Source organism: Trichechus manatus, unplaced genomic scaffold, assembly GCF_000243295.1.
Source record: "Trichechus manatus latirostris isolate Lorelei unplaced genomic scaffold, TriManLat1.0 scaffold00244, whole genome shotgun sequence".
Lineage (NCBI taxonomy): Eukaryota > Metazoa > Chordata > Mammalia > Sirenia > Trichechidae > Trichechus > Trichechus manatus.
The window spans coordinates 2,407,785-2,416,412 of NW_004444180.1; the positions used below are offsets into that span (position 1 = coordinate 2,407,785).

General features: G+C 57.8%; 1 protein-coding gene across 1 annotated transcript in view; it reads left to right on the plus strand.

Moving 5' to 3' along the window:
* Window positions 1-8,628, plus strand: part of CD81 (CD81 molecule) — a 21,502-nt gene that overhangs the window by 8,035 nt on the left and 4,839 nt on the right. The window contains exon 2 of the mRNA XM_023724398.1: window positions 7,995-8,109. The gene's annotated coding sequence lies outside the window, so the exon portion shown is untranslated. The remainder of the gene's footprint in view (window positions 1-7,994; window positions 8,110-8,628) is intronic.

Below are 8,628 nucleotides of genomic sequence, written 5' to 3' on the forward strand. Positions count from 1 at the left end.
GTGGCAGCTGGGCCCTGCCAGCCAGGAGTGGTCGAGGTTGGCCGTGGCAGCTGGGCCCTGTGGCAGCTTCAGACACCCTGGCACCTGTGCCAGCCCTGCTGTTGTGGGAGCCTAGCAACACGGGGTTCCTCTGGGGCTCCCTGGGGTGGAGGGGGGCAGGTAGCAGGTGCCAGCCTGTGTGGCCAGGGATACCCTGGCCTGCCTGGGACCTGCCACCACCTGCTCGCTGGCCCCTGCCTGAGACCTCCACCCTGGCGCCCTCCCCAGCATACCCAGATCTGTCTCTGGTGCTTACCCAGTGGGGCACCCTGAGAATCTGGCACCACGTGCCCCTCCCCATGGGGCGAGGAGGGCAGAGGGGCTCCCAAGAGGAAGGCCTTCCAGCAAGTGGGCGGGGTATCTGTGGGGCAGGAGGCAGCTGCCTCCTGCCCAGGGGCCATGGCAGGCTTGGGGTGTGGCCCTGAGAGACAGGGTGCCGAGCCCCCTCCCCACCTTCCACTGAGAGCCAGACTGGGCTTCTGGAGCTGCAGCTCATCCCTCGGCTGGGTGGGCCCGCAGCCTCGCTTCCTATTTTTAGATGCTCAGACAAGTGAGTAGCTTCCTGAGGGTAAGGGGCAGGGGAAGGGGCTTCCGCTTCTTCGGCTTCCTCACAAGGCAGGGTACCTGCTCCTCACTCCGCTTCCTTCCAGCCGCCGGCCTGGTCAGCCACTCTGCTCCAGCCACAAGAGCGAGGCTGTGCCAGCTTCCAGGGGGTGTCCCCAGCCTCTACGCCCCGTCCCCCCATGAAGGGTGGGGAGCCAGTGGCCTGCCTCAGCTGTGCAGTCCAGGTGCCCCTCCAGGCAGGCAGGGTGATGGGGGCCCTGGGGCACCCCTGTATGGGACCTTCGGCTCCCCCCTCCGTACACGTGAAAGCATCCTTCCTGAGCCACCTCCTACTGGCCCACCCAGTGTCTCTAAGCGGCTCCCTCCCCCGCTGCCTCCCCCCCTGCTTTATTCTAGAGGGTCTTTCAGGCCCCAGGACCCTCCCGGTGCCAAGGCCAGTAGATGCCTCCTCCCAGCATGTGGGGGCACCACAACGGTCCAGCCCACCCCACTGTGGGGCCAGATCAGGGCATAGAGCCAGTGGTCCCAGCAGGCCCTCGATGGGCCCAGCAGGTACTAGGGGTGACTAGACATGTGAGTCCTTGTTGCCCATTGGAACTTGCAGGCAGAACTTGGGGTGAGCCGGTCAGTGGGGGCACTGCGGTTGGGATGGGGAGATCAGCTTGCCGTCCCTTCTTGGGGAGGTGGGGGAGAGCCCCCCCACTGCAGGAGTGGGGGCAGCCCAGGCTTGCGCTTTCAGCCACTTCTTGGAAACAACAGATGGGGCGGGCGGGAACCTAATGTGCTTGGCAAGCCTCCCCATCCCCCCTTTTAAGCTGATTCTGTTACTTATTAATAGGAAGGGAGGAAGAAAGAAACAGACTCCTTTAGGATTACAAATATTCCTTTCTCTTCCTTGAGTGGAGCTGCCAGGAATGGGACAAGCTACCCGGCTCTTGCCCGAGAACTGCCCCCTAGGTCACAACCCCACTGGCACAGTGGTTAAGAGCTATGGTGAGCTATGGCTGCCAACCAAAAGGTCGGCAGTTCAAATCCACCAGGCGCTCCTTGGAAACCCTATGGGGCCGTTCTCCTCTGTCCTGTAGGGTCGCTGTGAGTCGGAATTGACTCGATGGGAACAAGTGTTTGTCAATGGCCCCGCGGATCAGGAGTTCCTTGGGGTGCAGGAGCAGTCGGTGGGCTCTGTGACAGGTGGGCTTTGCGTGAAGGTGTCTGTGGCTCTGTGGGTGGTTCTGGAGGATTTGCCATCTGTAAATGGACCTGGTGACTCCTGAAGGTGGCGCTTGCCAGTGTTTGCCAAGCTCTCCGTCCCTCACCGTTCCCTGTCACTTCATTCTGCGTATGAGAAGGGGACTGGGTGGCGCAAATGTGAACACTGAGCTTGGCTGCTAACCGAGAGGTTGGTGGAAGAAAGACCTGGCAATCTAACGCTGAAAAATCAGCCATTGAAAACACTTAAGTCGAAAATATCCCCTGAAGTCTTCTTCAAACCAAACAGTAATTTAGCTCAACTAGTAAAGAGTGTCTGCCTCGAAGACTGAGGTTTTTTAAGATCTGTCTATATGGGATCTTGGAGCCCTGGTGGCACAGGTGTTAAGAGCTCGGCTGCTAACCAAAAGGTCAGCAGTTTGAATCCACCAGCCGCTCCTTGGAAACCGTATGGGGCAATTTTACTCTCCTCTATAGGGTCGCTATGAGTTGGAATCGATTCGACAGCAATGGGTTTGGTTTTTTTGGTTCATATGGGATCTTACAGATCTTGACAACAGCAACTTGAAAAGTTAGCTGGGAACCTTAGGGGGCAGTGAGTTTATGTTAATTGGGGAAAAACATCTCAGCAAAGGGGGGTGAAAAGGGTTGCACAACTGGAAGAATGTCATCAGTGTCACGGAATGTACGTGTAGAAACTGTTGAATTGGTCTGTGTTCTTCTGTGTTTATTCTCAACAACAACAAAAATAAGATAAATCATAAAGAAAACCCTGTGGAGCACAGTTCTACTCTTAACACACATGGGGTAGCCATGAGTTGGGGTCGACCTGGTTACAGATGAGGAGATTGGAGGCACAAAGAACCCGCGATGGGTCTGAGGCCCCCCAGCGAATGGGGGCTGAGCCGGGACTTACCCAGCAGCCAGGCTAGGGGCCTCTACCCAACACCACCACTCTATTTCCCATTGCCTCTGTTTGCTCTCGCTTTTAATAATTTTATTTGGTAAAATGTATATAACAAAATATTTGCTTTTTAAATGTGTAATTCAGTAACATTAATTACATTCACCCCGGAAGTGGGATCCTGCAACATTTGTCCTGTTGGTCTCTTTGATCGACACGTATCAATAGTTATTTTAGTCCTTTACTTTGATTAACCCTAAAACCATGGTTCTATGAGCAGCATTCCAGCACCTCCGATGCCTGCCGCTGGCCGCAAGAAACCTGGTGGACCCAGGTACTGGTTCCCCGCCCTTGCAGGCCGTTGGCACCAAGATGGCGGTCCTGCATTCTTGGGACCCAGAGGGAACACTTCCCCCTAAAGCCCTGTTGTTGTTAGGTGCCGTCTAGTCCATTCTGCCTCATGACGGCCCCATGTGACAGAGTAGAACTGCCTCATAGGGTATTCTAGGCTGTAATCTTTACGAGAGCAGATCGCCAGGTCTTTCTCCCACGGAGCCGCTGGGTGGGTTCGAACCGCCGACCATTCCTTTAACAGCCGAGTGTTTAACCAAGTGCTCCCAGGGTTCTTTTTTCCTAAAGACCTAGCTGGTTGGAGGTTTGGGCACCAGGGATTTGGGTGTGTGGGTTTTTTAAAACTGCTTTAAAGGGGTACACTTGACATACACTACATCACACATATTTAGAGTGTACAGCTTGGTAAGTGTTGACATGTAGACACCTGTGAAACCGTCACCACAATCAGGACGGCGTCCTCATGGCCCTTCGAGATCCCTCTCACGACCCCCCACCCCCGCACCCTTCTTCCCCCATTCCCTGGGCAGCCACTAATCTGTGATCTGTCACTGTACCTAACTTGCATTTCTTAAGACTTAATCATAATTATTTGGCAGTTCATCCCATGTCGTAGGAGGATCAGTAGTTCATTCCTTTTTATTGCTGGGTAGGAGTGGGAGCCAAGTGGATGGCAGCTAACGACAACGAGATTCCATTGTGTGGACAGAGCACAATTTGTTATTCACCTGTGAACGGACAACTGGGTTGTTTCCAGTTTGGGGCTCTTACAGATGGAGCTGCTGTAAACATTCCTGTATAAGTCTTTGTAAAGACAGATACTTCCTTTTCTCTTGGTTAAATGCCTGCGAGGAGAATGGCAGGATCATGCGGTAGGTGGTGGTGATGTTAGGTGCCATGGAGTTGGCCATCTCCATGAGCGTTGGTATGTTTGAGCCCATTGTTGAATCTCTTGTGTCAGTCCATCTCATTGAGGGTCTTTGTCGTTTCCACTCACCCTCTACTTTACCCACCAGGGTGTCCTTTACTTTCGAAAAGAACAGTGACAGGTGATAGTTGTGGGCTTAACTGTTTAAGAAACTGCCAAGCTGTTTTCCAAAGCAGCTGCACCATTTTGTATTCCTGCCAGCAGTGGATGAGTTTCAATTCCTCCACTTGCTTGTCAACACTTGATATGGTCGGTTTTGTAATTTGTAGCCATTCTAGTAGGTACGTCTGGTATCTCCTTGGGGTCTTATTTTGCCTTCTCCCAGCGACAGTGGTGTTGAGCATCTTTTCGGTCATCTGGATTTGTTTCTTAGTGAAGCGTCTGTTCAGATCTTTTGCCCATTTTTTAAAAAGTGGGTTTTCTTGTTGTTGAGTTTTGAGAGTTCTTTGTATACTCAGGACCCAAACCTTTTATTGGATGTGTGATACTTGCAAATACTTTCTCCCAGCCTGTTCTCGTCTTTGGATTCTCTAAGTGTCTTTTGAAGAGCCGATTTCTTTCAAACTTCCAACTTTCTAGCACCTCCAGCCCTGCCCTCGTGTGGGGGTTTGGGGCAGGGGCGGCAGTGATGTCCCCTCCCCAGCCCCGTCACTCTGCTCTTTCTTGAAGCTTTGGGTTAGTGACGCGGGGCGGGGGGGGTGGATGGCTCTCACGCTGCCTGGTCTTCTCACTGGGAATCTGGAGGAGACCCTTGGACCACCATTGTGGTCGTCCGGCTTCAGGCCTCTGCAGAGATGCCAGACCCCTTGGCGCCCCAGCAGCTCTGGTGGGATGCACACGGGCAGCACCCACTCCCTGTCCTTGGTATGTCTAGGTATTTGGGTTTGGGGGTGTGTGACTGGTGTTCCCCTGCCTGTATACTGTCTCCTCACTTCCTCACACTTGCCCCGTCCTCCCCACCGAGGGTCCCAGGCTGGGGTCTCTGCTGACCCTGGGCACCTAGAGGTGGGCCTGGCCATGCCCCTGGGGGGCAGCACCTTCCTGCCCCCTGCTCCACCCCCCCTCCTCTCGCAGCATGATACAATCTGCACCTTCAGGACCCACAGCCTCCAGGGGCCTCGGGCCACGGCTCGGAAACCCCCAGCCCCTAGGATGAGAAGTGGGGTGTGGGCCCTGTCTGGCTCTCAGAGAGGGGGGTCCTGTCACTAATCCTTCCACCCTGCCCGTTTTGAGGGGCTCCGACCTTGAGGGAGGGTCCTCTGCTGTGTGTGGGAGGGGCCCCACCTAGTGTGGGTGGGGCTTCCATCTTATTGGGGAGTACGTGGGATGCTTAGATGTCAGCCCCAGGGCTGAGCTGGGATGCCCCCCAGGGTCTCCATAGCTGTGAGGACTGGGCTTGGAGTTTTGGGGGGTGTTGTGGATGCTGGGGTACAGCAGGCACGGTTTCCTTCTCCCTTCCCCCTGGGCTGGGCTGGCCAGGAAGTATGTGTACACCCTCACCCCAGGAAGTACCAGCAGCACCTCCTGGAGACCCAGGCCTGGTCTCACCCTGAGGGCCCCCTGGAGGGGCTGTGGGAGCTGGGAGGGCCCAGGAGGCCAGCCCCCCACTTCCAAAAGCAGAGCAGAGGTGCTGACTAGACGCCGTGCCGTGTCTACATGTCCTTCATTAGCCTGGTGGGTTCGCTGCTACCTCGTGAGCATTTCTGTCACCCCGGCCCCCCAGGGTGAGGGTGCTGTAAGGGGAGGGTGTTGGGTGGTCCCTGCTGGCCAAGGAGGCATGCCTTCTGAGCCAGGAGCTGTTCTACATTTGGCCCCGTGTTACCAGCGGGGACACTGAGGCAGAAAGTCTCTGCGGCTGAGTCAGTCAGGGATCAGGGCCAGGCCCCCAAGGATGGGACTCCCGCTTCTCCTCTGCTGGGGAACGCTGGCAAAGCTGGCCCTGGACCTTAGTTCAAAACAAAATAAACGACGTTCTGAAGCCGCCACCAAGGAAGCCAGAGTTGCCGTGGTAACCCCCAGCCTCCCACCTCCATCCCGCAAGCGCAGATGCCAGGAGCCAGCTATCGGGACATCCCCCATGGTGGCCCCGTGGTGGCGGCACCTCGCCCAGCCCTCTGCTCTGCCCCGCCACCCCCTGGCATGCCCCCTGCCCTCGCTGCTTCCCAGGCCTCCCCCACCGCGTACAACGGGGTGCTGTCTGGAAGCCTGGCGCCCGGGGACCTTGTCCTGTGAGGGCTGAGCAGTGCTGGGTGTCAGGCCACTTCCCAGCCTGGCCAGCAGGCACACAGGCACCCTCAGTGGTCCTAATGGGCATTGCTCCTCGGGGGGGAAAGAGCGTCAGGAGCTGGTCCAGGGTCTGGGGTGGGGGGGACAGCGTCCACCCTCCCCAAAACCAGAGCACCCACCAAGTAAGTGGAGCTCCGTCAGAAGCGCTTTGCTGAAATGGGGGCTGAGAAACCACAGCCCCGCTAGAGAGGTGCGCCCCTGAAGTCGGCGTGGGGGTGGGGAGGGTGCCACGGCCTGTCCTGAGGGCATCGGCGATCCCTGGGGGGAACAGCTCAACTGCTGCTGAGCAGCAGCTGTCCCTCCAGCCCTGTTGTTGGCAGAGCCCAGGGTGGGAGGGCCCCAGGGAGGGCAGGGGTGGCGGGGGGCCGGTGCACGGTCCACAGCCCTTCACCCCGCTCGGGCCCTCACACTGGGAATTCCCCCAAGGCGGCTGGGGCTTCCTTGGGGTGGCCTGGTGCTCCCACGTGCGCCCCCCGCCCCCGCTGGTGGCCCTCAGGGGAACCTTTCGGTTTCCTTTCCACACGCACAGCCCACCTCTGCCTGTCAGTGTCTGGGGGGCTGGGTGGTGGCCTGGGAAGGCCTCGGCAGCCAGAGGGCAGCTGGCGCCCACGCCTGGCTGGGTGAGAGCCTCGGAAGTGGGCTGGGTGGTCCTGGAGGGCGGACCCACCCGGCCGGGATGGTCACGAGGATGCCTGTCACAAGGACGCCTGTCACGTGTGTCGAGGCCCCCTCCCCCCGCCGCCTCCCTCTCCAAGCAGGGTCCCTCCTGCCCAACTGAGCAGTAGCCCCCAGCTGGGCTTTTTAGCCACTTCCTCTGGGCCTATCTTAAAGACTGCAGCTGCGCTTCCTTCCTCTCTCAGTGGTTCCCTTCCCAGGGCTGACAGCAGAGAGGGATTTCTCCCTCAAACTGCCAGGCCCCTCCCCTACAGCTTCCTGGACACCCCCAACCATGGTGCCGCTCCCTCCTCATCGCTCCATTGTCCAGCCCACCAGTGTCCCGACACTGGATCCCAGCCCTCCCCTCCTGGCAGCAAAAACACAGCACACCCCACATGGTTTCCAGCCCCCGGGGCACTCCCCAGGGGAACCCAGGGCATTGGAGCAGTGGCCATCCCCGGGGGCCACGGCATTTCCTGAGTGCTCGATTCTGGGGTGGCCTCTAGTGTAGGGTGGCCAGATTTAGCAAATAAAAATACAGGATGTCCAGTTAAATGTGAATTTCAGATAATAAATAGATTTTTTTTTTTTGCATAAGTATATCCCATGCAATATTTGGGATATACTTATACTAGCAAATAATCCATTATTCATCTGAAATTCAAACTTAACTTACTGGGGTGTCCTGCATTGTATCTGGCAGCCCTCCTCTGTGTCTGACTATGGAGGTGCTAGCAGAAGAGGCAGCAGTTGGAAGGCAGCTGCCGATGGACCAGCATGTGGTCCAGACACCTGGGCCTTCCTGGGCATCTTGAAAACTCAGGGCAGCAAATCTGACCTCTGGTTCCCACTCTGGAGCTGGCGAGCGGCCCCGTGGTACCTGTGAACACGGTCAGGAGAGGGAGGAGGCCCTTCTGAACCACTGACCCAGAGGTGGGGGTACTGGCACGCCTGCAGAGATGCCTGCCACAAAGATGTTCCACGCAGTGTGGTTTATATTCCTTGTCACTAGAGTGCTCTGGGCTGCAAGTAACCCCATGCCTCACTCTTTCCCAGCTGGCTGGAGGTGTGATCCTCGGCGTGGCCCTGTGGCTCCGCCATGACCCGCAGACCACCAACCTCCTCTACCTGGAGCTCGGAGACCGGCCTGCACCCAACACCTTCTACGTGGGTGAGTGTGTGTGTGTGAGGCAGGGCTGCACATGGGCAGCCAGGGAGGGCTTCCTGGAGGAGGTGGCCCCTGATCTGGTTAGGTGAGGTCTTCTGGATGAGAGAAATGGACCCCATGGAAGAGGGGCTGTGGGACCAGGGGTGTCCTGGGGCAGGGAGGCCAGCCAGAAAGGGGGTGGGGTTAGGTCTGATGGGGGGGCCCCCGGGCCTCCGGTTGAGGCAGTGGGACCTGAGTCCCCTTCTGGAAGTCGCTGCCCATGAGTAGATTAGGGGTGCTCAGGGCTGGACTGGCTTGGGAAGAGAGGGCAGGCACAGCCTCCTGGGGGCAGCTGGGATGGTCATGCTTGTGAGGCCTGTCGGGATCCCACCCGGTGGGGCAGGAGGGCTGCAGCTGGGAGGGGTGTGGGCGGAGGCCTGACTAGCCCTGGCTTATTTTCAGGCGGTATTTGGGGGAGGCTGGCCATGAAGGGTGGGGCGGGATGCCTGGGCCGCTCTGTAAGCAGCTGGAGCTGGCGGTGAC